The following is a 23283-nucleotide window of genomic DNA, read 5'->3' on the forward strand; positions in this document are numbered from 1 at the left end:
CAAATTGAACCTGTGTGAGTGTGTCATGCAATGCATGGCACCTGGCACCTTATGCACAACTGTTTTTTTGCCTTGCAGCCATTGTTGCTGAGCAGCTCTTAATCCTCACAACCAAGGACTGGATTAAACTACGTGTAAGTTATTCTACATCTGCAGCAGGACTTCAAGTGTGCGAGTAAGCACTGGAATGGTATACTGACAACATTCCATTTTTTTGCTGTGGGGTACCAGCAGTTAATGGCTATGTACTGGCATCTTGCACTGAACCTTGAAACTGTCAAAAACAAAGTTCTAGCACTCTAGTGTTTCCACTTCAGCAACTGCTCTGGAACACATGCGAGTTAAGCAATGAATTGAACTTGCTTTATGGTTTTGCTACTTAACCACCAGGCTATTATTCCCCAGGTACATGTTAGAAATTCTTGCATTCAATTTAGAAACTTGGTTAAACATAATATTGTATATCCAGTCTTATATCAATTATTTCCAAAACATTACATGTAATATCAGAAAGATACTATAAGTTATTTTTTTTATTTTCTGAATGTACTTATTCCAAGTAAGAGTTACTAGGGTTTGCAAGTTCTGGATGGAAAGTCAGTTCATAACAGGGTACATTTAGTTACACACAGACAAATTAAGAGTAACCAATTAACCTAAAATACATAATTTTGAGATAAGAGAGGAAGCAAAAAACCCAGAAAAAAACACAAACTGCATACAAATATTAAAGAACAGTTAAAAAAAAGAAAAATATATTTTTTAGAGTAAAGCTCATTAAAGTTAATGGTAGTCAAACTAGGTGGCACAGTAAGGAGGCCAGGGTTCATGTCCCAAGTATTCCCACTGTGGAATTTACATGTGCTTCCGATGCTCATGTGGGTTTCCTCCCACAGTCTAAAGACATGAAGGTTCAGGGGACTGACATTGCTAAACTGACCTGTGAGTGTGCTTGCTCACCCTGTGATAAACTGGTGCCCTTTATAGGTGTTAATCCTGCCTTGAACCCAATCATTGCTGGGATAACCCTAGCTGCCCCACATTTCTGCTCTGGAAAAAAAGGTTAGAAAGATGGATGGATACTAGTCTCAATGTGGTTTTAGGCAGAAGAGCTAAACCTTGGGCTACTACACAATTATAATTTAAATTAAAACAGGCAACATTATGCACAAAATCTAGCAGGTATCACAGCACAGAATTTAGATTCAAGTAGAACAACCACCATCTTTACTTTCTCATCAACACTATATGCACTGCAGACACATTCCACGAAAGTTTGGTGGAAGGACCATACTTCCTCATGAAGGCCCACTATACGACCCCTTTCAAACTGACAAATAGTGCAAGATGATGGCTACGAAGCATGAAGGACACTTTACAGAGTACTGTACAAAATGTAGGAACACAAACGACAATCTGCAAAGCTGTGAACACCACTTATTGATGGCTTTGGCTGGCAGATACAGGTGTCCGCCTTGAAAGTCGGCTTACATCTTTACTGCTGGCATTGTTAGGATCTTCTCTGTATCAGCTCGTTTTTCACTTTCCACTAAAATATTTTCATCTCTGTATTTTCCAAGATTATTCTGAATATAAAAAGGTATGGTTTTGACTAATATTCGAGGTGAGATATGGAGGTAAATGGTTGGGTTGAATAACACCATGTTTCTATGAAATGGCATTTCATACTCATTATAATTCATAGATACAATGAAGACACCCTATTTCATACAACATCTAGCATGCTTGCTGGTAATACTGCTATATGTGTCAGGTACAAAGTTTTTGTATATATCTACTGTATATAAAAATATCGCAATAAAATAACCTGAAAACACTTCCATAGAACATTTTCAGTTAAAAAAAAAAAAACAGCAGGCCACATTCATCTGCCTGGTTGCCATGGTGATTAACAACACTGTGTTGTCCCCAGTTCCCCCAAGGTAGACTAGAACCCCACCCCCACCACTAACCCATACTTTCTCAACCCCTGCGGAGAAGGTTGAGGTTTTCAGCACAAAGAGACGCGTGCTGTAATTGGTGTGGAATCACAAGCTGGACGTGAAAACGCTTTCTCCTGAGGGGTTTGAAAGACAGAGAGACAGGGAAGTGGGGGAGGTCTGTGATAAATAGATAATAAAACCTATAAAACATGTAAATCTGGAGTATTTGTAATCATTTGCAGTATTAACCATCAACAATAACAGGCATTGTATGTTAGTCATTCTAAAAGATGCCATAAGTTAACTTTATAATGGTTAGAGCAGTGTTATAAACCTGTGTTTAAAATCACGGGCTCACACCCAGGTTTGATAACAAATGCAGCATATTAATTTTAGTCCACCAGGAGGAATAACAACAAGTCTGTGCAGAAACATTTATTTTAGATGTTAGTGAAAGACTATTTCAAATGTTAATTGTTTGTTATTAAAAATAACTATCTGTGCACATACAAAAAATTAATGAAATTCTAAAAAATGGTAACTACAGATGAGCGGCATATTTTTTTTAATGAGACACTGATGAGCATCTGGGGAATTTTACACACTGCCTTGTGTGCCTGATGTCTTGCCCCAGCATATTGCTCCTTATGCTTCCACTTTCTCTCTGCTACTGGCCTTTAAGTCTTATCCTCTTAACCAGGTTAAGTTAATTATGTCAATTAGGACTTTCTTTCTTTAAAGAGACTTAAAGTCTCCTTGTAACTGGTCTTACTAATCTAATGGTTTCAATGTTATTTTCCCTGCTGGCTCTGTCCTAAGATGACCTGCATCAAAAAAGTACAACAAATCACTGAGAAGTTTTGAGGGTTAAGGCAATACATCTTCTACTGCATTAAGTTAGCATGTTCCCACTGTTTCTACATGGGTTTTCCCCAATGCACTCCTGATTCACTCCTGCCATGGGTAAATGTGAGTGTGAGTTTGGGTTCTGCTGTGTGTGTGAGTGGGCCCTGGATGGCCTGCCACCCTGCCCAGTGCTTTTTCCTGTTCTACATACTTCAAGGACAGGACACAGAAGCTTGAGGCACTGAATCTGACAAAACAGGTTTGAAAACATAAATTATGTAGCACTAAAACTTCAAGCTGTAATACCTTATTTTCTCCTCAGCTGTCTGGAAATTGAACTTCATCCATCTGTACTAAAGTACAACTTGACTGCATTTAGTGTCATAGTGGAGCAGGAACCTATCTGCTCAATCAGTAATTGTCACAACAAAGCAGGAATTGACTCTGGAATAACCATTTTTTCATGCCCATGCTTACAAAGCAGCCAGTTAACATTTCTAAGAAAACTTGTCTTTGGAATGGAAAAAAAAATGGAATAGGAAATGAACTCCAAAAAGAACATAACACACTATGAATTTTAACCTGTAGCCCATTTACTGCACTGCCCAAGAGAATTCCCTGATACCCCTTACTAATTCATTATGAATAAAAATACAGTATAGGTGGCATATGATGATGACATAGTCAAACAATAAATATCTAACAATGAACAACCACCTAGTTGTCTGTATGTATAAATTCAAATACCCTTAACGATTCTTTGCTGCTTCCTGCTAATAGGGGATCAATACCAGGAATTAAAATAATTTCTCATTCTCAAGATGTCCATGTACAGCAGTCTGATATAAGGATTGCATTTGACAGAATAATTAACTGTGAAGTATAGATATACAAATTAAACATCAAATATTACTACAATAGCTTTAAAATACTAAATGTAGTAAGGGAGGTAGGAATGATGGATTCATCTCAATTTCACCACTGAATGAGTAATATCCTTTGGAATCTCCCTGTGATCTCTCTCATGGTAATGGTGGTACATTCATCATCAGCTGTACTACCTGACAAGCAGACTTGCTCTGAAAATGGTTCAGTGGCTACTTTATTTGTGACAGCAACCTTACAGCATACTTATTAGTTCAAAAACTGTAGTGATTCTTAAGTTCTTAACTCACATGCTACACAAATTATAAATAACCAAGAGCTCAACACTGAACCACAACATAAGGTTAAGCCAACTTGAAACACCAGTGAGGGTGAAAGGCTTCCACGGACAGTATGTCATATGTGCCTTAACAAGTACTCAATATTTATGGATGTAAGGGAGAGAGAGAGAGAGAGAGCGCGAGCAAGAGAGTTTGAGAGAGAGAGAGGGAGAGACAGAGAAGGGAGGGGGCGACAGAAGGCCATAAGTGTGTCCCTCAAACCATAAACTGTGAGCAAAGGGTTACTTTATGGAGCAGGTAGAGGTTTTCAAAATCTTATGGAGATTAGGTTGGGTCCACTGATTGTGAACAGAAGCTTGTTCTTGGAGACAACAGGTGGGCTCTGGCTAAGGTAATTTGAACATGAAGTGAGGACAGGAAGATATTATCAGCTAAGGTCATCTGTGGATGTAGGTACAAATTCTTTCTCTGAGATGTCCATGTCCATAAAAAGGAAAAATTATTTTGCAAGTAATATAATTAAAAGAATATAGGAAGTGGCCTAGTGAGCAATGGGAATGGATCAACTGCCAGAAGATGACCTAACATGACACAGAGGAAAACAGGTCCATAGGTTCAAATATTCGTTCCCCTTACTGAACATTTGTTTAATTTTCCTGGCATAATTTATGTAACATTAGAAAACAAAATATATAACAGTAAATCCAAATCAATTATGAGAAACCTGGTATATTTCTGTCTTGATTGTGGAGGACTCTTCAAGGATGCCAATGCCCTCGTCCTCGAGCATGAGCTCTCAATAAGTGGAATGAATTGAAAGATAATACCATGACCATCACAGGTTCCATATGTCAAACCAATTTAGTATTAATAGCACATCCTAAAACAGCATTTTTCACCATTACAATCAACCACCCAATAAAATGTCAGCATTCTCATAGAACTGTAATACAATTTCAAATGCACATAAAATTTATACCAAAATGCACATAAACTATTCTGAGATTTGTGGAGTCCCACCACTCTACCAAGTTTAAACTTTATACTTAACATCAGATCCTTTTTCTCAACCTGCCTGATTTTTCTGAAAATTAATTCATACAAGACATGATGAAGTTCTGTTTTGTTGTTATCTGCACACAATACAGTGAGATTCTTATGTCAGTGTCTCACACAGACTAGTGACAGCACCAAAAGATACCCATAAAAACAAACGCCAAGTATGCGCAACTAGTAGCTAGTATGAGCAGCTGCTTGGTAGTGTTATAACTGTCCCAAAATTATGCAGGTGAGGACTAATGGCCAAGTTAGAGAACTATGTGTAATACCTGATGTCTTTAATAATGCTGTCTGCTGTTGCTAAGGCAGTGTGTGTTATATGTGTCCTAAACTGAACTGTGCCGAGCCTGCTTCACTGACTAGATTTGTGACAAAAATAAGAATCATGCAGTGTGTCAGAGTTAAAACCTTCACAGGGAGATGAGTCGGAATGAGATGGGGGGGGCAGAGGGACGGAAAAAGAGAACTTTGTCGTCCATCTGTTCAACTAATGGATTATATGACCTCGTTATAAGCCCAGAGAGTCAATTGATCTGCCGTTGAAAGCCGCAGCAGCAGCACAGATGGACCATATATTCATAGACACACAAGGTCTATACACACCTCCTCTTAGCACATGTCGCCAGCTCCAGCTCTACAATAGCCCAGTCTGTGACTGTTTATAAAGTGCCAAGGCTTCAGGCACATACATAGCAGTGGCAAGATTAATTTCTTCTTTGCATCTAAGATCTGTTTTAGCCTGCAGGCTTGTCACATCAAAAATGGCTCGATCCCAAAAACAGAGAAGTCATCTCCAGATATACTCAGCTGATTTCTCAGCATAGCTAAGTCATAATGACAACAATCCTGGCATCTGAAAGCATTTTGACATGGAGGTGAACTTTATGCAACTAAAAATATCCACAGTAAAATAAATTTTCAGTTCTACTTTCCAGTGTTAGAATTAACACTTTGCTAAACCTATAAGTTAAATTATAAAGGTCTTTCTTCAAGGTCTGTTAACTGAAACTAGAAACAAAATTAATTGGGGGGTGGTTTTCCCTGAACGTTCTAATTTTTAATGTAAAACGTTTAATTAGACTGACACTCTTTATCTAAACAGATTGAGAACTAAATGAAAATAAATTAATTTTGATTTATCATCACACCAGGCAAAACGTGTCTTGAAGGTGTTAATTAAACTGAATTACACAGCCATGCTTTCGAAAGCAATGGCCAGCTTTTATTATTCAAAAAGGAGACTCCTGATGACAATGGGTGTGCAGCCAGGGGAATCAACAAATCCAACACAATGGAATCCTCAAAAGTCACACAATGCCTTACAATCCACCCTGAAGCATAAAGGCGTGATTATTTGCTCAAGGCCACAGAGGAAGTAGGTAGCTGAGCTGAGATCAGAGTTTCAGGGTAAGTAGCTTCAGTTTAAACTGGGAATCTTATTGCAATACACATCTTTTACATCTGTCAGCTAAAATGCTCTTTTAAAGAAGTTTAGAAAGTTTTAAAAAAGGGGTGCTTCAACACTACTAAGGTGTAAGTAGCTACATACAGATTTTCATTCTTAAAATGAATATATATGACCAAAAGTGTATATTTTGCCTTGGTAACAAATTTATTTATGACATTTCTATTGGTTGTCACACCCTCAGCTGTCTGTATATATATTGATAGAAAGCTAAGTGGCATGTAGTTTAGGTTCCTTCAAATACGGCTCCTTTGGGTGCGCATTACAAATTTGTTAATCTACAGTACCCACAAAGACCATTATGACCATCTGTGCTCATAAAATCAATTTTTTACTTTAGTAATTTTTGTATTTAATATCAACTATGGCCATTAGACTGATGACATTTGAGAACTTACTAGTTTAAAACTGTTTTTTTATTTCCCGAGTGCTTTCTAAACGTTTTCAGAATCTGTTCTCTTGAATGATGATACCAAAGTCCAGGAGTAATCTAATGAAATGTTCAAACAACAAGTAAATACCACACATAAGGTAAGGCTGAGACTTCACTTCCAAATCAAAAAAGGCCAACCTCGGCAGTCAAAGTCAGACAATTAGCTTGAAAGACGTCTTAAAAACCAACATGAAGAAATGTAACACTAGTTTCACCTCCTGAGAATATCATTTTGGCACATGGCAGATGGAGAAAGAGGCTGCAGAGAAGATACCACAATTTTTAGGCTAAACAATCCAAAATAAATCAAAATTGTGTGTGTACCTTTGACCCCGTACAATCCATTTGAACCAGAAAGATGGGATAGATGCATGTAATAACTGGAATCACAAGTCACTATGGAACAAAAAAAACACTCTTAAAAAGATAATCATTCCCACCTATAAAGGATTATTTAAAAAAAAATTAAAGGTATGCCCAGGAGACAGTGGGTGGCCAGTCAGCCAAGGTCTCCAAGACTGTTAACGTATCCAACTCTGTCTTTAATTTTCTCTCTTACAGCTGACTGTGGAACCCCCCCTAAAGGTTTATTTTCTCCAGGGATGTTAATGACTCAAGTTTTCGTTTTCCTCTCCTCTAATTGGCTACTACATTGTTTTTGTGTGTTTTAACATCAGTGTCTTTAAGTATACTAATTCTGTATTTACAGTAGTAATTTGCAAAATGTATACTTGCATTTTACCAGAGAACTTGTAACATTGCTTTGCATTTGCATTCAATGGAGAGTGCTATACAAAAATAAACTGAACTGAATTGAAAGTTAACTACTTCAAAACTATCATTATTTGTGAACAATTCAAAACATATTATATCAAGGCTTCACTTGTGACATTGTAGAAGTCTAGTCAGCTGGAAATGACTTGTTTACCAAAGCAGGGGCAATTTGCTCACCCTATCATCCATTTTATCTGATCATTTGATAATCTTGATCTACAGAAAAAAAATATTTACCAAATGCAAAAAAGTATGAGGCTGAGCTCAAAACCTATTTTGTGAATCTCCTTTCACAATACAGGGCTTATAATGGCGTGCAGAAATAATTACAAAGGAATAAAACAACTGAATGTCGCCATGGAATGGCAGCATTCTACTGTGTGTAAGCTCCAGTTTCTATCCACCCTCAAAGACTTTGGCGGTCACATAATTAGTTCCACAATTGCGGTCTTGGCACACAAATTAATTATTAATGTGGCAGCAAGTTTGTCCTTTCTGTAGTATTCCTACATGGAAAACAATCACATTAGAACATTTAGAACTATAGCTCTCTGCAATTATGATATTGTGAGTGTGATTTACTGTATTTTAGATAAAATTTACAAGATTAAACTTTTGTCTTTATGATTAAACAGAAAATATATAGAAACAAAATCCATAAAACTAAAAGAATGAAATGAGTAGATTAAATTCAAAGTGAGCCTTTTTATTTTTGTTCATTTCTTTCTCTCTGTACTCTTAGTGAGTTCACTTCAAGAATTATGAAGTGACTTTTGTTTGTCAATACTGTGTGGTAATGTTTACATATAAAATATTTTTGGTAAGTTTTCTTCAGCTTTATTTCAATACCCTGTAATATGCCACAGCCTTACTGTTTAGCCCAACAAGACAAGCAAATGTGACCGACAGTCAAGCAATTCATGACAGACTACAATAAACTCTAAATGCACATTTATCAACTATTAAAGTGAGAGAGATACTGAGTAGCTGTCATTTACAGAGTTTAGGAATGTGAAGATGCAACCCAATTGAAAGAGGAGTAAGAGTTCATGATGAAGTGTAACTGGATCTTGTGGCTTACAAGAGCAGGAGGTAGGGTGCTGTTTGCACTGCCATTTCAATCCATTTTTGGCTTTACAGACTATGCTAAACACCAATTACCAGTTTACCACTGCCACTGGTGTGATTGGCATAACTCCATCCATGCTGCCTGAGCACCTAGAGCAGTTTCAGCTTTCACAACTTGAAAGGCAATTGTGCCCTATGCAGTGCATCCGGAAAGTATTCACAGCGCATCACTTTTTCCATATTTTGTTATGTTACAGCCTTATTCCAAAATGGATTAAATTCATTTTTTTCCTCAGAATTCTACACACAACAACATCTCATAATGACAATGTGATTTCTCAGGCTGTAACATAACAAAATGTGGAAAAAGTGATGCGCTGTGAATACTTTCTGGATGCACTGTAGATAGTGTGCCACTTGTAACCTAACAGACTCTGGCACAATTGTTCAAATAAAGGCATTTATTATGCCAGATTAAGTAATGTCTCACAACTGCTTAGAAATGTTGTTCTGATCTATCTATCTATCTATCTATCTATCTATCTATCTATCTTATAGTGCCTTACATATCTATCTATCTATCTGTCTGTCTGTCTGTCTGTCTGTCTATATTGATACTTCAGATGTCTGAAAAGTCTGCTTCATAACATATTTGCTTGGCTGAATTCTGGATTTGGATTGATGCATCCTCCTGTAGATCTGCTGCAACGTCTGCCCCATTTTGACCTAAACATCAGCTCTAGGACAGACAGACTGATGTTCTCCTTCTGAAAATTTGGTCTAACTCTAAATACATTGCACCTTTTTGACATAGATAATGTACTATCCAGCTCACTTACTTTTGTTTTATTTACATTTCCCTTTTTCAGTGTATCAATTCTTCTAAATAAAACATATATTTGGAGGCTGTACTATTTTAAATAAATAAATATATTTGAGAAAGGATTATAACACATTAAAAACAAAGCATATAAACAACTACAGTCAGAGTTCAGAGGCTGGTTGATATTTCCACTAAACTTGTTTCACCATACATTCATAATGTGTTATATGTTTTTTTTACAATTTCTACATTTTCTGATAATTATCTGCAGCTTTATTTCAATAAAAATGCACAACACATACTTTTATAAACTTACAAAAACGCAATTCTCTATCCCATCATGACAGGCAAATGAAAATGACTGTAATTCATGATAGACTATAATAAATTCTAAATTCTCACAAATCAGTTATTAATGGGTTCTCTGAACCAACTTCTAGTTGAAGATTGTGGAGCACTGGAACTTATCAACATGGGGTGCAAGGTGAGAATCAACCCTTGATTGGGTGCTAGTCCATTGCTGAACTTTCACAATACTTTTTTTTCATTTAGAAAGCAATACATAATTATTCACAAGTTTACTTAGTCTTTACTAATCTTCATAAAAAACAAACTTTTCACTAGACAAATGCTTCAAGGATGTGTAAAAATGATCATGCCAAAGCTTTTCAGTTCTCAGGCAACCTTGCATGAAGAACAGTATATACAGCAGGTTCTAAGCACTCTAAACTAGTCTGGTGTGAAAGAAATAAGATTTAATGTGGGAGTATGTCTTTTGTTGAACCGTTTTCCCATTTATTCCTGGTTTTTGCCTCTCACCTGATGCGGCCTGAATGATGCAGCTCAGTCACACTGTCTGCTGATATGTGATATCCAATACTAAACTTGAAATGTTAATATTCTTAAAAGCATACATTTTATGTTTAACACCTGCATTTAAAGTGAAGCCTTTCTTTTGGAAATTGCCACTGGGCCATACAAAGAAATGCAATATGGCATTAATTTAGGAGTTGATATTGAATATAAATGATCTCTTAAAATTAAACTGAACTAGAAACCAACCGGGTGGCGCAGTGGTAGCGCTGATGCCTCGCAGTTAGGAGACCCGGGTCCTCCCTGCGTCGGGTTTGCATGTTCTCCCCATGTCTGCGTGGGTTTCCTCCGGGCACTCCGGTTTCCTCCCACAATCCAAAGACATACAGGTTAGGTGGATTGGCGATTCTAAATTGGCCCTAGTGTGTTTGTGTGTGTCCTGCGGTGGGTTGGCACCCTGCCCAGGATTGGTTCCTGCCCTGTGTTGGCTGGGTTTGGCTCCAGCAGACCCCCGTGACCCTGTGTTTGGATTCAGCGGGTTAGAAAATGGATGGATGGATAAAAAACCAACCCAGATTCACTATAAAATATAAATTGTTTCTATAATGACATTAACCTTCAAAGCAAGTGCTTAAGTTCAAACCTGTGTGTGGTATTGCATCATTTGGAAATCTGTAGCCCTAATCTACATACTATTTGCCAAAAACACACTCTACATAGTAATAAAATGAATATCACCAACTTTTGACACGTTATATATACACATGGACCTGCCATATATCAATATATATATATTTTATATACATGTTATTATATAATTATACTGTATATTAAAAACAACTATATACTGTATAAAATATATAATAAATATAAATATAATAAAAATAAAATACATAATACATATAAAATACTGACTTGAACAAAAAAGCCTTGGCAAAAATATTAAACCCTGTACTGAAAATAGAAACAAATTCCATTTAAATGAGGATTAAGCACTGCAATAGAACATAGGTGCTCAACAAAGTGCCACTGTGATATCACAAAAATATGTTTATTTTGAGACAAAATATTGCTAGTTTTAATTCTCCGTTATAATTCTAGGACAGCCCTATTTCACAAATCATCGAATGTTTAAATTATAAAATTGAATCATTCCCACAGCTAACAAAGCATAAAAGACCTTGCACTCAAAGGTTTTACATAATTCAGTCAGAATAAGGCATCGTAACATGGTGTGTTAGAACTCTTTGGACACTTAATAATGGCAACAGGGTATTAAAACAATTGAGGGGAGAGTCACCCTTCTACATCTGTGAGACAGGTGGCACTGTCAGATCAATATCCAATAACAATAAACAAAAGGGACTCGTTGATCACACGTGGCAGAGTGTAACCACTGCAAGGCAGCAGCTGTAACACTAAAACCCAGCCAGGAAATGTAGAGTGAGGTGGATTAGGGGCAATTGTTTTGTTTTGAACAAAGATGTGGGACTGGAACTTTTGAATCCTTTTAAAAAGATTTGCAAAGCAACAGCCGTTTGTACATAGAGAGTGCTGCTCCTTCATAACAAAGAATGATGACAGAAATGTCATATATGTAAAAGAGTCATCAGAGAAAGGAAAACAAGATAAAAATATAACAAAAGATCGTCTTTAAAAAAACTGAGTGAAAGATTAAGAGATATAAACCTAGATGGATTACTACTCTGCAATTAAATTCTACAGCAGAATTAATTGTCAGTGATACTCAATAAATCTTAAAAATCAGGCAAATGTCAAATGAATAAGCTCAGACATGCCCACAATTATATCTAATGGAAGATGATATATTCTAGACAACTCACCTGTCAATTAAGCGTTTTTTAAAAAAGAAATGCTCCCATCGCACTCACATCTTTAAAGATTATTCCCAGAAAAGCAAGTCCAAGTCCAGAAGTTCTCAGCACAAAAGCTGCGTCAAAAACTGAGTCATTTTTATCTCTTCCTGTCTCAAATGAGAAAAATCCAAAAATCCTTCACAGTAAGCCACACTGATTTTGTTCCAGAAAGAAGTAGAACATTCAGCTTCATCTGCATCTGGATGCAAACTATGATCCCCTGTATCTGTTTCTCTCTCTCTCTTTCTCTCTCTCCTCCATACACACATGTACTGTAAACTCCTCCTGCGTGCACTCAGCCTCCACCCTCATACCTCATGAATAATGTATTGTCTCCCGCCTCTCCCAGAACACAAAGACATTCTGAGCAGATGAAAAGGGCATAAGAAGGTGTAGAGAAGAGGTGAAAGAAGAAGAATTAATTCAAAATTTAAAAAAAAAGATGTGACATGAAATGAACAGGAAAAGGAAAAAAGAATAGAATGAGAAGGAGGACACAAACAAATTAGAGCTGTAAAACAAAATGTGACACAGAGAGACAAAGACATATAAAGAAATGAGGGAACAGACATGACAAGTTAGAAGCAAGACACCAGAAAGAGCAAAGGAGAAAGAAGGTAAGCAGAAGACTCCAGGATAAACAGGGAGAGAAGGAAGACTCTTGGTGGACAGAACTGAAGATGAGCAGAATGTAATGAAGGATAATATAAAAAGCGAGAAACAAAGAAATTGATAAACTGGAAAATCTAAATATAAGAACAAAAGAACATCAATGAATATAAAGAAGAGAACAATAAACAAAAGAGAAAAACAGATACAAGAACAAAGATAAATAAAGGAGAAACACATGTGATGAAGGAAACGAAAAATGAACTGAAAGCAGAAAAGATGTCAGTGTTGCAAATGTAAAAACCATCCAAGGGCATCAGAGAAGGACAAAAGGAGAGCAGTTCAGACAGGACCTAGAAGACCCCAAGAGATAGAAAGGGTTTTGTCACCAAAGACAGCAGTTAATCTATTAACTTTTCTTTTACAAAGTACTACTAACATCATGCATCTTTATGTTAAACAAAGCATACAGTGCCAAACTTACCAAAATGTCAGTAAGATTACTGAGGAGTTAACCTAACATGCAAACTTTTGAACTTTTGAGATATATAAGAGATAATTGTAGCATGTGAGATGAATTCCATGTGATAAATGTGTAAAATTTATACAAATAGTGGCAAGAATGGAAATCAAATTCAGAACTTTAAAGCTGTATGGAGGCAACACTAGTAAGTTTACCATCCTACATACATAATGTAGCATGTTCAAACTCTCTTCATAAAATTTAGACTGGCATGGGCCTGGAACCTACCCCAGTAGCACAAACAGAAGTCAACCCTGAGTGGAGTGTCATCTATAACAGTCCACACACATAATCATACTCATGAAGGGCCAGCAAAGAATCAGCTGTTAACATAACATGCACTTGCCAGTATGATTAAAATGAAATTCATTAATATTGTAAACATATCTGTAAATAATGCACCAAGAAAGACACAAGGAAAAGTCTGAATTACACCTGCCACATTTTAATTGAAAACAAAGGCTATCTGCTTTATAGATCCAATACATAAATAATACAAAACTACAAAGAAGACAAAATGTCATAACACTGTAAAAAAACAGAAATTCTTGCAAATTTCCTCCACAGCTTAGCAGTCCATGTGGATTTAGGGTTTGGAGATATCATTATTATTACATATAACAGCAGCAACCAGCGTAACATATACAAAGAGCCATCAGTTAAAAAGCAACAGAGAGTCGGCAGGAAGTTTCAAAAATCTAGAAATAAGCACAGACAGTAACATTATAGGAATGAATGAATGAAAGAAAGAAACAAATGAGTGAATGAATGAATGAATGAATGAATGAATGAATGAAACACATTAGTTAGACTGAAAAGACCTACTAAAGATGACAAATGAACTGAAGAGCATAAAAAAGTTGAGATTATGACTGAAAGGTTCATGAGAACAATATGAAGACAACATCCTGGTGCTTCTCAAAGTGTTGAGGAATACTTCATCTTGACATCTTGGAAAAGTCTCTTTTTATAAATCATTAAAATACACCACTGGATTTTTGAACATGAGCTAAAAGATCCCACAGCACAAGAAATTTACCTAGGACTACATTCATTCCTGTATGTCAGTTATAAAAAATACAACTAATGAGCTATGCTATTAGTAGATGGACATCTCAATGGTGCAGTGGTTTGTGTTGCTGCCAGAAATCTCTATAAAGGTTTCTCTAGATTATTATCTGTATAATTTGCAAGTTCCTCCCCTCTTTGGATAGAATTTCTTCAGGCTCTTTTGCTCATTCTGAAGGTCCACTCTGCCACTGAGTACAGTTGTGTAGTGAATTGCAGTCTGCAAACAGCTAACATCTCATCCAGGGTATTGGTGCTGACATACACCTAGTGGAGTTCAAATAAGCTTTGGCTTAATTTAGATTCATAATGGGCTATACAGTATTGATATTGAATAAGTAGTAAGCAGAAAGAAATCAAATCATGATACAGCACATTATGCAGCAGAGGACATGTCTTACACATCATAGACCAAATGTGATAAAACTGCTTTACAGTAATTTAGCTGCAGACTGGTGCTCCATTCAGGGTGCTTGTTCCTAGTGCTGCCAGCAGAAGTGCCACCTCAATGCAAATAGATAAACATAAAAAATGGTTGGATGCATGAATAAAAATATTATTACGGTGTTGTGGGCCACCCAGATGGAAATGCTGTTGCATCCACCTCTTTAGCTGCAAGCCTCCTCCCACACACTCCGATCACGAGCACGAGCTGTAATGCTGCTCCATTTCTGGAATCAATTTTACAAGTTTCAAATTCTTCTAGGCCCTGCCATCCCAAATGTGGGTTTTTTTCTGGCCATTTCCCAAGTTGACAAAAGTGGCATGAATGGAACACTTTGTCTGTTCAGAAATTTGTAACTTGGAAGCAGCACCTACTTTCCACCTCTTCTGGGATAATTATTGAGCTTGAAATGAAAAAACGAAAACACTGAAAGGACATTCATTCAGTAACTTACTGCCCAAGACACTCCTGCCTGCTCTGCCTCTATCTAGCATTTAACTAGCCACTTGTGACAGCCATACTGACCCCTAGCCAGCCTGCAGGCATTATATATACATATATATATATATATACATACATAGTGACCACAGGGAGGGCCTTCCAGAGCCTCAAACCCATAGTACAACTGCAAAGACACAAGTTCCAGGTTCAAAAGAAATGTACCTTTAAACAGGCATTACTTTTAACAATACAATTCTTTTTCCAATTCTTTCTCATACTCCACTCATCCCTAGGCGTGCGCTGTTCTCCTCCTTCCCAACTACAACTCATCTGGATGAGGAGGATAGGCTACTTATATGTCAAATTCAGAAGTACTTCCAGTGCCACAACTCTGTCCCTAGGGAATCCACTTTCATTCACATTTTTCATTCCCACATTCCCAGGAATGAAACTCCTGTAATTCCCGGGAAACCGGGAAAGGCCAAGCTTGCATATATAGCATGTAAAAGTGTAACAATCGATCAAGAAATAACAGAGAGTTATAGTTGAAAACTGAAGACTTCACTGACGTCTGTCAGACAACAGCTTTGAACAGCAACTTGAAATTGCAATGCGTCAGTCTGTTGCATCCGCATTATCTGTGCCAAGAAACTTGCCATCACAGAATGATGAGAAGAAACTCGATGCATCAGTAAAAGATGAAATGGAGGTGTTTCACAGCAATGGCAAGCGCGGGCATTGTTTAGAACAAGTGTATCTGTATCTGATGACTGTGCTGCCTACTTCAGTGGAGGCAAAGCGTGCTTTCTCAGCAGCTGGCATACTCTGCATGAAGTACGCTCTCGCCTGGATGACCACACACTGGTCAAGTTATGCTTTCTACGCTCTTATTACCGCAACTAACCAGATCAGGGGTGCCCACAGTTTTTCGGCTTGTGAGCTACTTTTAAAATGACCAGGTCGAAATGATCTACCTACATTAAAAAGTATATACACTGCTCACAAAAATTAAAGCAACACTTTAAAGAAACACATTAGATACATCAGATCTCAATATGAAGTTGGATATCTATACAAATAACGTCAGGGCAATGTCTTAGGAACAAAAGGATGCCAAGTCTTTTAATGGAAATAAAAGTTTTCTGCCTACAGAGGGCTCAATTGTATAGACACCCTAAAATCAGAGTGAAATGAAGATGTGGCAGGCTAGTCCATTTTTTCAAAAACTTAATTTCTGCTACTCAAAATGCTTTTCAGTATCTTGTGTGGCCCCCACGAGCTTGTATGCATGCTTGACAACGTCGGGGCATGCTCCTGATGAGACGACGGATGGTGTCTTGTGGCATTTCCTCCCAGATCTGTATGAGGGCATCCCTGAGCTATTGTACAGTCTGAGGAGCAACCTGGCGGCGCCTAATGGACCAAAACATAATGTCCCACAGATGTTCTATTGGGTTTAAGTCAGGGGATCGTGAAGGTCATTCAATTGTTTCAATTCCTTCATCCTCCAGGTACTGCCTGCATACTCTTGCCACATGAGGCCGGGCATTGTCGTGCATTAGGAGGAAACCAGGACCTACTGCACCAGCGTAGGGTCTGACAATGGGTCCAAGGATTTCATCCTGATACCTAATGGCAGTCAAGATGCCGTTGTCTAGCCTGTAGAGGTCTGTGAGTCGCTCCATGGATATGCCTCCAAGATCATCACTGACCCACCACCAAACCAGTCATGCTAAACAATGTTACAGGCAGCATAATATTCTCCACGGCTTCTCCTGACCCTTTCACGTCTTTCAGATATACTCAGGGGGAACCTGCTCTCATCTGTGAAAAGCACAGGACGCCAGTGGTGGACCTGCCAATTCTGGTATTCTATGGCAAATGCCAATTGAGCTCCCCGGTGCTGTGCAGTGAGCACAGGACGCAGTAGACATTTGGGCCCACAGGCCACCCTCATGAAGTCTGTTTCTGATTGTTTGGTCAGAGACATTCACACCAGTGGCCTGCTGGAGGTCATTTTGTAGGGCTCTGGCAGTGCTCATCCTGTTCCTCCTTGCCCAAAGGAGCAGATACTGGTCCTGCTGATGGGTTATGAACCTTCTATGGCCCTCTCCAGCTCTCCTAGAGTAACTGCTTGTCTCCTAGAATCTCCTCCATGCCCTTGAGACTGTGCAGGGAGACACAGCAAACCTTCTGGCAATGACACATATTGATGTGCCATCCTGGAGAAGTTGGACTACCTGTGCAACCTCTGTAGGGTCCAGGTATCGCCTTGTGCTACCAGTAGTGACACTGAATGTAGCCAAATGCAAAACTAGTGAAGAAACAGTCAGAAAAGATGAGGAGGGAAAAATGTCAGTGGCCTCCACCTGTTAAACCATTCCTGTTTTGGGGGTCATCTCATTGTTGCCCCTCTAGTGCATCTGTTGTTAATTTCATTAACACCACAGCAGCTGAAACGGATTAACAACGCCCTCTGCTACTTAACTGACCAGATTAATATCCCATAAGTTTCATTGACTTTATGCTATACTCTGATTAAAAAGTGTTCCTTTAATTCTTTTGAGCAGTATATATATATATATATATATATATATATATATATATATATATATATATATATATATATATATATATATATATATATATATATATATATATATATACTATACACTGAGTATACTTTATACATACAATATATGTTGTCGTACCTTGCATAACTGAATAACCTTTATGTCACAATAACAATTCAATACATTTATGGTCAGTACAGTATTTGGATTTAAAAATCTTCATGAGGGAAAAGGCTGACTCGCATAAATATGTAGAGCCGAATAATGCAGTCAAGGAGCTTTTGAATTCAGCTGAGTGAAAAATGACAGCTGTTGTATTAACTGCGATTTTAGTTCCCTCTCTTTTCTCTTTCTCAGATCACTTTTTGGAAGGAAGTCAGTTTCATAGTTTTTATGAACAGTTCGAAAGTGCCCTTTTCACATTTGCTTTCTTTGGAATAGCAATGATAGAATGACAGATCAGACAAACGCACTTCGATTGTGACATTGTGAGAGAAAAAAATCCTCTTCTAATTCCACATAAAGCCCATACCCTTCCCAAACAATTTTTTAAAAATCCCTTCTGTGTCATCCTCGGGATTCCCGGGAATGACATGTGGGATTCCCGAATTCCTGGGAATGGATAAACCCGTCCGGGAATGGATTCCCTATCTGTACCTAGGAAGCACTTCCAGAGTAGGTATAACCTTCTTAAAAAAGGGAAGTCCCCTTCTGGTATCTCCCCCTGGCAGCACCTAACAAACCCAAGACTGCTACCCTGAGGGTGTGCATATAGGAGTTGCAAAAGGGAGGTACAGTGCTGCCATCTGGCATACAGGGGAGCACACAGACCTGTGTGAGCAGTCTCCCTCTTTCCTTCCATCATGGAAGGTAACACTACAAGATATCCACTATGATGGCCTACAATGATTCTCTGTTCCTTACCCTGCCAGGATGCCAACCAATCCCTGGCTTCAATCACTATATATATATATATATATTTCAGTATAGTGTTTGTGTGTTTTTTGACCTGATGAGTTTATAGTCGCTGATGGGTGGGTGTTTCTGATTTTTGGGGCAGAATTTGTTTGCATGTGACCAAGAACTGGACTAAAAAGTTCAGAAAATGGGTGTTTGCATATCTGATTCCATATCTTTACATTTTGCTCTGAAAACCCACTATGCAACTGTGTATGCGGGTAAAAGTGCTATGTAAAACAGAGAGACTTGATTACTTTCAATAAGACAATTTGTGATGCTTCACCTTCTCGCGTAAGTTTGTTCATGTAAGTTTCCATGTTAAATGCTTATCACCTAACTACAGATGCAATTCGACCACAAAAATGGCATTTCTGTCTGACCAGGTTATAAGTTTTTATTTTATACAATTAAGTAGGGTTGTTCACAGCACCACAATCTGGAGAATTTGTGTAGCTCTGAGGGGTTCACATGGAATTTTCATGTCAGGAACTCACATTTACCAGTATGACAGCACATGAATGTAGAAAATAAAAGACAAAAAAAGGATAGTCACTAGACAACGGACATCCACTTTGAGAGTCATCAAGACAGCTAGATAGATTTGAAAGACATAATGTATCACAGATAGATATGAAAGGCAATATACAATTAGAAATAGAATGAACTATACTGTATATATGATAAATAGATATGATAGGCATTGTATTACATGGAGATAGAAGGCACTATACAATATATAATAGATATAAGAAAGGCACCATATTAGGCAGAGATCAAAGGCAGTATATAAAACAGAAATAAAATAGAATATATGCATAGAATAGATGGGTAAACATAAAAGGTACTATATTAGTAATGAAAAGCACTATATAAAACAGACAGACAGACAGATAGATAGATAGATAGACAGTGTCACACACGTGCGCATGGGAGGCAACTAAAGGGCTTGAGTGACAGCAGTTCTGAGGCATGCCGGGAGCTGGCAGAGTGCACTGACTGTTTTTCTCTCTTTCCTGTAGACCATTCCCGGGAGATTAAATCTGGCTTTCTTGATGTCACTTCCGGGACCGAGCCAATGGAAGGAGACCTTACCGGCTCCGGCCCCTGTGATGTCACGTCCAGGCTCGAACCAATGGCTAAAGAACATGGGTCTGATCCTTATGACCTCACTTCCTGTCTTCCCCTTTAAAAGCCTGTCCTTTGTTTTGGACTCCTTTGTATGCACATCAGTGCTGGTTATTTTGATAACAAACGACTTTGCAGCCAAGATACCAGAATATACGGGTGGCTGCCCCAAACCTTTATCAGAGTCTGTCTCGTTATTGTGACAATAGATAGATAGATAGATAGATAGATAGATAGATAGATAGATAGATAGATAGATAGATAGATAGATAGATCATCGGCACTCTGTAATAGATCGACTGCCAACTCATGGAAGAAAGACACTGATTATGTTTTAAGGGCAAGGGTGCAAAAGATTCACTGTTACATTATTTTTACAAAGCAACTAAGGACTTCACATAACTTTATAGGTCATTACATAAGTCAAATCTCTATAGCAACTAATTTCTTTGAATGTCTGATTTTTTATAACCAGCAAGCGATTACAAGTAAATGCAGAATCAAAAAATGTTCTTTACATCTGAGGAACAAATAATCCCAGATGGCAAGGGGTTAAGTAGATTATTTTGCTCTGAAAATCTGTTTCATTAGAGTTTCTACACACATGCACACACACAGAGAACTGCTGTCTCTGAGAGCCAGAACACGTGGGAGATAAATAGCCTAGACACACACTGCAGTGTTTGGACAAGGAATGCCTTCTTCAAAGCAAAGACATGTCCTAAAAACCTTGACATGTGTATTTCATTGGTTTAATATTGCACCTTTTAGGATTTTTTTTATTGCCAACAGTATCACACTAAGTAATACTTCTTGTTGAAGCAGGAAGAGGGTTAGCGGACTTGAGAACAAAATCTAAAAAATTATATATTTTTTAAAAGTTATGCCTGAACTAAACAGGCCACACAACATACATGTTTCCATCTTTAAATCATGAGACTCTGACACATAACATTTTAGCTCTCTCTTTTAAGTTTGTCATTTAAAACAAACACATCCTGTCTTGCCCAACAGTGAAACACCTGAGCTTCATTTATCATGCCTTCACACAAGGAAGCATACTGTAAGAACCAGAAACATATGTTACAAACTAGTTTGAAACCTGAACAAATGAATGAACAGCTTATGCATAAATAATAATATCTGAGCCTTGATATCACTAATCATATATTAAAAAAGAAAAATCCTTGCACTACATCTGTAATATATATTTTTTTGTTTTGCTATAACTACAGACTACTGATAAGACGTTGTTTAGTGTCACCCTCAACTTGACTCCAGTTCATGCAACCACAACAGAAACAGCCAGCTAGAACTGACAAATGAGCTTTATCTCTATGCAAAGTCAGGCATGCACGTGCAGAAGAAAAGGAGTGAGCCATCCAGCTGAGGGACAGGAGTCTGCCAGGGAGATTCTTCAACAAAGAAGGCATTTTCAGTGCTTGGGATGCAAAACAAGAACAGAGAGTTCCAGAGCCTGAGTGCAGGCACCACTTACTTAGTGAAAAAAAAATGCAATCCCACTTGAGCGTATGAAGCAAATCACACAATGGCATTTTCTTTGTCATCCTAGCAACAGCATCACTCATTCATTAGTTGTTTGCTACTGAACAATTTTCAGAATGCAAAGCCAAAAAAAATCTCTGAGATCATGGAAATCAAGGTACCATTTTTACAGTATGTACTACAAGGTCAAATTATATTTATACCCAAAAATTCCAATTATTCCTACAGATACCTTATTTAATTTCAAAAGAATACAGTTTCCTGTAAAATTGTGTTTCCCAATGACCATCAACAAAACTAAAGGTCAGTCACAAGGAAAACCAGGAACTGATTTATGATCCAAATGTTTTGCTCACGGCCAATTAGCATGTTCATTGGTATTGGACCCCCAGTGAGCAAAAAATGTCAGCCACTGATTGAAATAAAATTAAAAAAACAATTATTGTTTACAGAAAAGTACTCAGTTACATGGTATCCCTAATACATCCGATCAACTGATAAGACTATTTTAAAAAATGTAAGGCACTGTTGTGATATATAGTGTACTTTATTTCAGATGTTTAATCTCCTGTACACTGTACAGTTACATGGTTATTTACCTGCAAGCAGTGCCTGAAGTGGAACCGCTCAATTTGTTATTACTTTTTCATGATGGGGGTGGGAGCTCCCCCTTGGCGATAAGCACACACATACATTATAATATGATACTGAATGGAGGAGGGGATCCCGATGAAGCATCGAGCACTCCTGGTATCGGGCCACTTCAAACACTGCCCGCAAGACTGAACAAGCTCCTTAACACCTCCACTTTCATTGTCCGGTGCCCAAACCTCACTGCAAGGTTACTGTATAAAAAATAATACACCACAAGGCTATAAAAAGGATGTGCTATGTGTTGTATGACATAACTGGCAATGGTAGTGTTACCAAGAATACCAACCATAAGTGTTGTACAAACTGTCAAGTGCAGTATTCTTATTGTTTAATACAGAGAAGCACATACCAGATAAGTCACTTGAAATGCACTACCTTTCTCTGTAAGCATCTTACAAAAAAGTCTGTAAATGTTTCTAAAAAAATCCTATGGAAATCCTCCTTTCTTAGTCAGCCCCTTATAGAGCCCTTCACTAAAAGATATATGGCAGGGCTCGCAAAATTTCAAAATCCCTGGTAGCCCTTCGGGCAGGCACTCTTCAGTTTTTGGTAGCCCAAAATAAATTTAAGTAGCCCGAATAAAAAAGAGATTATTTTTTAATGTATAATATTGTAAAGGAAACAAAACATCAATCAAAAAATTGTTAAAACACAAATTACAACAACTGTATAAAAATTAAAAATCATCAACTCAAATATTTGGTTCTAATTGAACAGAAATTTCTATGAACTTGTAAGAACTGTGTAGAACATGAATCAGTCTGTGTCAAATTCTGAATCTGAAATTTCCACTGAAGTCACGGATGAGAAAATGCCACTCGACGTTGAGGGCATAGCATCTCCTTTATCCGCTTTCTCTTCCTGTGCATCGGCCTCCATTTCACTGCTCTTTGTTCTTGTCGGGGTTTTATGATCCAGGTGTCTTGAACCTTTTCCAGAAAACATCCAGAAACGAATTGACTTGTCAGGCAAAAAAGATTCAACTGTTTCCCTATTAATGGAGAGTTGCATGCAGTCATTCAGTGTTTCAGGGTGTAGAGAGGTACAATATGTTGTCTTCACTCGGTGCAGAAAATCATGCAAGAAAATCCTCTCTCACAGATGGCTGTTGA

The 23283-nt window shown here is 37.7% G+C and overlaps 1 protein-coding gene across 25 annotated transcripts in view; it reads right to left on the reverse strand.

Annotated features, from left to right (window-relative positions):
- The window catches only part of nfasca (neurofascin homolog (chicken) a), a 275383-nt gene that overhangs the window by 189667 nt on the left and 62433 nt on the right, over positions 1 to 23283 (reverse strand). Inside the window, exon 1 of one of the 25 annotated variants that reach the window (XM_039749086.1) lies at positions 12235 to 12478. The exons of the other annotated variants lie outside the window; for them this stretch is intronic. The gene's annotated coding sequence lies outside the window, so the exon portion shown is untranslated. Of the gene's footprint in view, positions 1 to 12234; positions 12479 to 23283 lie in introns of those variants that run through there. 25 annotated transcript variants of the gene reach the window in all.

The sequence above is a fragment of the Polypterus senegalus genome, chromosome 3 (genome assembly GCF_016835505.1).
Source record: "Polypterus senegalus isolate Bchr_013 chromosome 3, ASM1683550v1, whole genome shotgun sequence".
Lineage (NCBI taxonomy): Eukaryota > Metazoa > Chordata > Cladistia > Polypteriformes > Polypteridae > Polypterus > Polypterus senegalus.